Here is a 9,467-nt window from a genome sequence, read left to right as displayed (position 1 = left end):
ACTGTTTGTCTCCAGATCTCTCATGTAAATCTCATTGACATGTAAATGAGGTATAAACATACCTTAGGACAAATACTATAGATGAAAATTCTAATTAGACCTTGACACCTGGTAAAATCTTGAATTTTAATTAGATCATCACAGTCTCTGACATCCTGTTATGTCAACAAATGGACCTTTTGTTTATTATTCATCTATTATCTAGACAGAGAGAGTGAGCAAAAGACCTGTTCCAACACAAAGCTGTATATATGCACAGTAGATAATGGACTTTTCACCTACTCACTATTAATGAAGCACTTTACATATTTAGCTGTAGGTGGAGCTCCGATAAACAAAATAGACAATAAGTTTAGTTAAGAAGGTTCATCTAAAATATGAATATTTATTGTATACCCAATTAAATCTACATGTTTGTCACAGTAACCAGAGCAGAAAACTATAACATTAACAAGTGAAAATTGCGCCTGTGTTTTCAAATGCAAATTGTGTTTGAAAAAGCAGAGATGGCTGCAGTAGTACAAATAATATGGAATCCTATGGATTAAAACTCAATATACTTTTTGGACTTTAGAGAACATAATCATCTGTATTACTAAAATGTCATAGTTTAAATAAATTGTGTGTGTGATTTAGTACGAAGAAAAAGAAAAGCAAAAAAATGTCTCACAGCGCTTGGTGGTCTCCCAAAATTAGATTTATTCCAGGGAAAGGATAATGATAATTGTAAAACATATATTAATACACAACATATGAGACCGGTCTTAGGTTACAACATACTAAGACAATATAGTAAATAAAATTAAATCACAGTAAAAAGCACCAAAGTAGCTGCAATGGAGCTGTAATTGATAAAAAAAAACACACACTATAATATAGTGGTATTACGATGCATTGGATCAGCTGGATATACACCCAAAGTGGGAGGAGCCTATGTGTAGATAATTAATATGGAAGACTCCACAAGTGATTAGTAAAATGTCTGACAGAAAAAGAAGGCATTAGATTAATGATAAAGATATATATAGCTCAAAGTTTAAGATGTCAGTATTACACTTTATAAGTGTTCCATAGAGCACCAAACCAATAAAGTGGATAATACCGCTTTCATACTGCCGCCCCGGCAATATCCCATGTTTTTCAAGCCGGGTTTATGCAGGGGCTCGGAGCGTCCCAGCTCAGAAACACCATTCATACTGCACCTCAGACCCGGGAATTTCCTGGGTTGACCCCATTCATACTGCACAAGTCTGTGCCCTGGCAATTTGTGGGAGTCATCACCAGAGCAGTTTTCATTGGCTGAAAAATGTCATTGAAAGGTGACTGGTGCTGTTAATACACACTTTTTCAGTGAAATAAAAGCAATTTTCTCCAACAAACTCCGATTCTGCTTCAGCTTGATCTGCACTCCACCATCCACCATTTCTCCTAAACTCCTTCTCGAATCTTCCACGGGCTCCCACCGATGACATCATCCTCCAGAGACAGGCAGACAGCCAATCAGCTTGTTTTCTGTGCAACCCGGGTTGAAAAACCCGGGTTGCACCATTCATAGTGCAGGCAACCCGGGTCCAACCCGGGAATTACCCCTCGATAAATCCCGGGTTGAAGACCCGGGTTTTTAGACCCGGGATTTTTGACTTGTACCATTCATACTGCACCAAGACCCGGGTCGTTTGAGCTCGCCCCGGCAAAAACCCGGGATTTTGGTTGAGTATGAATGGGGTATAGATCCCGTTAGTTTCTCAGAAATGAACCGATGTTCTAATGTTACAATCAGGTATAATGCATTTACTGACTCGACAGATATAGCTGGAGTCTTACACAAGTGGATTCATTACTTGATAGTAGCATGAGTCTGAGTTGTTGCTCACTGTATTGTATCAAAAACTTTTGTGGATGGCACAGGATAACAAAAGGTCCGGATACTAACCCCGATATATGGGAATAGATAGTCTTACCGTGCCGGTAAGGTATTGCACAAGCGTACTTAAAGTGAAGATAGGGATCCGTAGCCTTGATGTGTCTCGACGTGCTGGGCACACCAGGTGCGCGATTAACTGAGGCACGATCCAATCACACAGGCAGGTTTTCCAGATTATGCAATGTATGCATCGATGGGTGATCTTCCAGACAAGAGTAGGCTATTGCAGATAGCCAGGAAACGGAGCTCTGTTTAAAAAATATATATTGAGTGTCCAATTCGATAGTAGGTGGTTCTCTATAACAGGGTCCTCACCATCTGACACATTTCGTTCAGCTCAGCTGAACTTTCTCAAAGATATGGTGAGAGGGGAAATTATATGATTATATAGGGACTATAAAATTGAATATCAATTACTCCAAGCTGATATGCATCTCAGTTAATTTCTCCATTTAGGGGAGAATATATACACAAGTGGTACGTGTGAGACATCTTAAAACCCTATTACAACATAACTCATTAAAACATATCTCAATCCTATTGAACAATGAATGGTATAAATGGATAACAAATAAATATAAACAGTAAAATTAATTGGTAATATAAATTATTAGTGTTCAGTGTGTTTTGTGATTTCACTGAAGGATATTCATATCAAACTTGAATGTTTTCAATATAGTAAATGATCATCACAGCACATAGAAAACACAATGCTATTCTACATAATGCAACATGCATCAATGCAATTGATGGAAAAAGGGTAGATGTTTGAAAAGTTGGGGGGAATAAGATGGAAAAACACCCCACTAACATACTCATAGACTCAAAAGAACTGTAGGTTCTTGAACGGAAAAAATGCATTTGGTATCAAAAAACTTAAACAAGACAAACTATGAATAAATAAAATATCTAGATAACCACCTATAGTCGCAGATACTATTATTAAAATGAATATGAATAAATATAAAGTGGAATAAAAGAAAATAAAAATAAATGTTTATGAAAACAAAAATAAAAATAAAAATAATAATGAAAAATAAAAAGCAAAAAGAAAAAGAGCAAGTTTATGTCTCCAGAAATTCTAAAGATTCATTAAGCCCATCTGGGACCAACATGTGAAGTTGGAAAATCCAGAAGGTTTCCACTTTACAAAGCTGGCGAAATCTGTCTCCACCTCTCAATGTCTTGTTGTTGACGTGTTCAATCCCATAAAGTTTTAAACCAGAGGTGTTTTTATTGTGAACCTGTAAAAAGTGTCTAGAAACACTATTTGTTAGTACTCCCAATGTGATACTGCTTTTATGTTCTCTGAAGCGAGTCATGAGGCTCCTCGTAGTTCTTCCTATATATTGTAGTCCAAAAGGACACTGCAACATGTAGACTACAAATTGTGTTTCACAGTTGATAAAATGATTAATAGAAAAACTTTTTTGAGACACTGTTGAAACGATCTTATTGGTTCTATTCATCATAAAGGTGCACGTGACGCAAACATTCTTATTGCATCTAAAACAGCCTAAAGGTTTTGGTGGTAACCAACAGGTGGAGTCTGGATTTTAAGTCTTTTTTGGATTGTAAAAGCAAGGTGCCAATATGTTTTTTAAATTTTTATTCTTTCTAAATATAACTTTCAGTTTATTCCCTAAGAGGGGTCCCACTAAAGAGTCTTGTTTGAGTAAAGTATAGTTCCCAACAATAATTTGCCTAATACGCGATGATTTGGTGTTAAATTTCGATATGAACAAAGGGACATCTGTTTGTTCTACACCCACAGTATCAGAATCTTTTTTGGTCATAAGTTGTAACATTATAGTCCTATCTAGTTGTGAGGCCTCGTCTCTTGCATCTTCCAGGAGAGAACTGCCCTCTTCCCTCTCTCCTTTTCTTTTGTGCCCTCTGGAACTCCAGGTCCATCTGCAACAAACTTTCCTCCATCCATGACCTCTTTATCTCCAACTCTCTTAATCTTCTTGCCATCACTGAAACCTGGCTTACTTCTTCTGACACCGTTTCACCCGCCGCTCTCTCCTACGGGGGCCTCTCCTTCACCCACCAGACCAGACGAGCGTCCAGGAGGTGGAGTGGGCCTCCTCCTATCCCCTAACTGCACTTGTCATTCCTACTTTACCTTCCCTCTCCTTCTCCTCCTTTGAAGTACACGCCATCCGTCTCTTCTCCCCCATTCACCTCCGTGTCTCCGTCATCTACCATCCCCCAGGCCCCTCCTCACTTTTCCTTGACAACTTCGCTGCCTGGCTCCCCCACTACCTTTCCTCTGACCTTCACTCCATCATGCTTGGCGACTTTAATATCCCTATTGACAACTGTTCTGACCCCGGCACCATTAAACTTCTCATCCTTTCCTCCTCCCTAGGCCTTACTCAGTGGACCTCTTCCCCCACCCACTGTCAGGTGACTTCCTTGACCTTGTCTTCTCTCATCTCTGTGATCTCTCTGACTTCTCCAACTCTCCCTTCCCACTATCTGACCACCACTTCCTCTCCTTCACTCTGTTCTCCTCCCCTGCCTCGCCCAAAGCCACCCTCACTAGACGTAACCTGGATGCTATTGACCCCACCTCCTTCTCCTCCTCTCTCGAAACTCTCCTTTCACCCCTTCCCTCCCTGGCCTGTCCCAACCAGGCCTCCTCTCTCTACAATCACTCCTTCACCACTGCCCTGGACGCTGTTGCCCCGGCCTCTTCTATCCGCCAATGCCACATTATTCCCCAACCCTGGCACTCAAAACTCACCCGCTTCCTCCAGAGATAGTCAGACATGAGTCTTAAGGAAAAGAGGGCTCTGCCCATGATAGGTTACATTTTAGAGAGAGGGAGTAATGACTCTGATATGGCGGAGCCTTCTACTGTTTGTTCACTCACACACATGGAACTCATATTTGTATTAATACTATCTGTATGCCAGCACATGAGTAGCCATGTACATGTTGTTGTACTTACTTGTATTTATGGATCAATTAATATGTGTATTATATTCATGTTTGTCATATCTGTAAGATGTATGTCATATTTCTAAGCTGATTGTCCGGTGCTATGGAATCTGTCTTGCACTATATTTAAACGATGATGATGAAGATGAGGAATGTTGTCAGAAGTGTTAAAATCAAAGAAGTCTTTGATGGAGGCTGTCACTAGCTGTGGCGGTACGCCGCATCCTGGCGTGATCTAGCAGCCGAGCACGTGCATTGTCTACAATGTACTGTTATTTTTCCTTGGGCTTATCTTTGTGGCATAGAGTAGGAGGGTGTAGGGACGTCCTCCAACACCAGGGAGAGCTCTCCTATGATTTAAATTGGTTCATTTATATATTTATACATGTTCCTGGTTTATGTTATTATCTATGCCAGTTCTAAGCTAGTAAATTAATTAGCCCGCTACTGAGGCTGTTTGTCAGCCCTGTCCTCATCTTTTAAGGCAGGGAAGGCTTAGCCTCACTGCCGGTTATAGCGTCCAGTTTCCTTTTAGCTAACCTGCTCCTGTACTGTGTTTGGTGATAGCCTTTTGGATTGACTTCTGTGTATGACCTCTCCCTGTTTCCTGGATTTTGATACTTGCTTGTTACCCTGATCTTCTGCCTGTACCCGGACTCTGAACCATTGCCTGTGACCCTGACCTCCTGCCTGTACCCGGACTCTAAACCAGTGCTTGTTACCCTGACCCTTCTGGTATCTGACTTCTCCACCAGTGCTCTGTCCAATCCACAGACCCCCTGGCCTGTCCTAGTCTGTGCATTACCTCCTGTATCTGTGCACCACCGTGCAAGCATAAACTTTACTACTCTGAGCGAAAGTCCCAGGGGCATCCGAGTACCTGTGAGCATAACCAGTCTCTACGGGAACGGCGGCTGCTAAAGGTGAAGACCTCTTCCCCTTGTTCTACAAGTTTATGCTGCACTGGTGACCATAACAGAGGCTTCAATATCAAGAGCTAAAGATCAAATTGAAAGCTGTGATTAATCCAACAGCATCCAGTATTGTTGTGGGGTGTTAATGAAATGAAATGATAAGAAAAACCCCCAAAATGTGTCCATAAAATGGGAATGATCTATGGGAAGGTTGTCTTCTGCATGAAAAGGGAGTCCATAAAGGACATATCTATATGGGACTAGACTTGGTGGGTACAGAATAGTTATTGTTCATTTTTACTTTTTTAATGCAAAAAATGAAATTCTAATAGGAAATAATTTTATGTGGGGTGCCTGGAGGTGTTCTGAGGGAATTGGAGGGTATTGGAGCTGACGGATATATATATATATATATATATATATATATATATATATATTGGAGAGATGTTAGTTTATTTTTTTGGATGAGCCACCCTTACACATTACACAGTGAGTAGTTGTTCCTCTGGAGGACAGGAGACAAGGACAGACAGCAGCTATCAGCGAATACTATGTATCTTTCCTTCTACTCAGCAATTACTGATTGACAGTAAGACCATGGGTCTGATTCATCAAGTCATGCTTACTGAGAGTAATGTGGTTTTATTCTATATATATTTTTTTTCCAAATAAAATACATTTTTTAGGATGTTCTTAATGTTTAATGAACATAAAACACATGTTATATCATGCACATGAAACTGTCATCACTAGTAATCAGGACTTAAACTAGCCCTGTAGCTGGAGCAAGAGATACAGCTAAAAAACAAGCACCTGAGAGATGCCAAAAGCATAAATCAGACGTGGCTCCGTACGCTCATGTTTGGCACGTCCCTTATTGTACATAGAATAAAGGCAAACACTCCTTCTCCGTCCTGTTCTATGCCTGAAATCACAAACTGTTGTAAGTGTCATTTGACTAAGAAGATGATTTGAACATTGCTAAATTTAGTTGAGTTTGGTCCGGTTCTGGGCATGCAGAGATTAAATTTGCAGATTATACGCAAAAAAGTTACATTTATGTTCCTTGATGAGTCAGACCCCTGTGTTTATATTTCAGTTTAGGCAAAAAAAACCAGATAGATAATACATTTGCTATATGTTACTAATGTGTCCTTGTTGTGTTTTCATTATTGGTTGTCATACTGTCAGCATGGATGACCACCTAATTATCACCCCTGGTTCCATCATATAAAATGTTGCAGAGTGTATAATATTCATTACTACTGAAACAATCAAAAGCAGAATCTCCATGTTTATCAATATCAGATTTTATTAAACATCAAGGGCTAGATTTACAAAACTGCGGGTTTGGAAAAGTGGAGATGTTGCCTATAGCAACCAATTAGATTCTAGCTTTCATTTATTTTGTGCATTCTACAAAATGACAGCTAGAATATGATTGGATGCTATAGGCAACATCTCCACTTTTGCAAACCCGCAGTTTAGTAAATATACCCCCAAGTGTGATACATACAGTCAGTAACATAAATGGTAATTACAGATATTGTGTGAACATGGTCCTTCAGTCTATATACAGGTCAGTGCTGTCTGATGACGATCACTATAGAGTATAAAATAAATATTTTGAAGGTCCTTTACAGGTACCCTGGGAAACAATGTGTCCTCCTTGGGACTTATTTAATAACATGGTGTGAAGAACTGGGATATGCTGTAACACATAGCAACCAGATATCAGCTAAAGGCAACTGTGATTATCTGATTGGTTGTTATGGGATACAGCAACAGTTTGTTGAATTCATCATTTACCAAAAAAAACTTTCTGAACATATATTTATCAGAGGAAGATAAGACAATAATAAAAAAGTATGAGGTAAAGAACACAGAGGCTATAACATAGACCAATAGGAGCACATGTAGTGTAAAACAGGGCAGTGCGCAATGTACTTATAGGAATATTCAGCACTGATAGCTCTGTCTGTCATAGAAGTAATCCCAGTACTGAGAAGAGCTGCTGTAACTCTCTACTGGAAAGTTATTTTATATACTAGTCCCAGCACCTGCATGAGCAGAACAGCAGTATATTACAGAGCTCAGCAAGGGCTGCCACATCATCATTGTCTAGCTCTAGTTATATATAGCTCCCGTTAATATCAGGGAAATCAGGACAGTTGGGAAAATGCCCCCAAGCCCAGTTAACAGGCTGCTGTAGTCTTTTATATTTTATATCTCGTGTGAATCTTCTGATGTGCAGCAAGATTTGATTTATTGGCGAAACATTTGCTACATTCAGAGCATTTAAATGGTTTCTCTCCTGTGTGGATCCTGTGATGTCTAACAAGTTCTGATTTTTGGATAAAACACATGCTACATTCTGAACATTTAAATGGTTTCTCTCCTGTGTGAATCCTGTAATGTACAACAAGACTTGATTTCTGGGTAAAACATTTGCTACATTCAGAACATTTAAATGGTTTCTCTCCTGTGTGAATCATCTGATGTTTTACAAAAGTTGACTTGTGGGTAAAACATTCACTACATTCAGGACATTTAAATGGTTTTTCTCCTGTGTGAATCCTCTGATGTTCAACAATTTCTGACTTTTGGCTAAAACATTTGTTACATTCTGAACATTTAAATGGTTTCTCTCCTGTGTGAATCCTGTGATGTACAACAAGCTTTGAATTTTGGGAATAACATTTGCTACATTCAGAACATTTAAATGGTTTCTCTCCTGTGTGAATCCTCTGATGTTCAACAATTTCTGACTTTTGGCTAAAACATTTGTTACATTCTGAACATTTAAATGGTTTCTCTCCTGTGTGAATCCTGTGATGTACAACAAGCTTTGAATTCTGGGTAAAACTTTTGCTACACTCAGAGCAATTAAATGGTTTCTCTCCTGTGTGAGTCATCTGATGTCTAACAAGGTCTGAATTTTGGGAATAACATTTGCTACATTCAGAACATTTAAACGGTTTCTCTCCTGTGTGAATCCTGTGATGGACAATAAGCTTTGATTTACATGAAAATATTTTGTCACATTCAGAGCACAGATAGGGCTTCTCTTCTTTGAGATTCATCATGTGTTTGACAACAAATTAGTTTAAGAAAGTTTCTCCTAGCTGCTATAAAGAATAATTGAACAGTGTAGATGAGATGACGTGTAGGTGAGTCTTTTGGAACACTCAGATGCTCAGAGAACAAGGACCTTTCCAAGATGTCTTCTGTTATTAATGGGAATCCTGCTAATTAATTCACCTGTAAGCAAAAAGAATGTTAAGATTTAGCAGCCTAATCATTACATTAATGAAACTACTTGAACAATATTATTATTATATTGGATGAGGAATACAAAAATGTTTTATACAATAACAACTAAGACTCAGACATTGACCATTGTTTTTATTTTTGTGTACAGCGATAAGAAAACATTCTACTTAAATGAAAACTGTGAAGGCCTATCTGTACACTCAAACAAGCCAAAAAAATGTGTGATATATACAAAGGAGATAACGGACTCACCACAGACTCACGATTAATTAACAGTTTACATCTTTAGATGTAGGTGTTTCTCCTGTTAATAAAATTCACAACAAGAACACTAACGAAGAAAAACTGTTAAAAACTAGACTCTCTGTAATAATGTAATATATAGTCAGTAATTCTTGCAGCAGCAA

Source organism: Mixophyes fleayi, chromosome 4 (assembly GCF_038048845.1).
Source record: "Mixophyes fleayi isolate aMixFle1 chromosome 4, aMixFle1.hap1, whole genome shotgun sequence".
NCBI classification, from domain to species: Eukaryota; Metazoa; Chordata; class Amphibia; order Anura; family Limnodynastidae; genus Mixophyes; species Mixophyes fleayi.
This window is presented reverse-complemented; position numbering follows the sequence as displayed.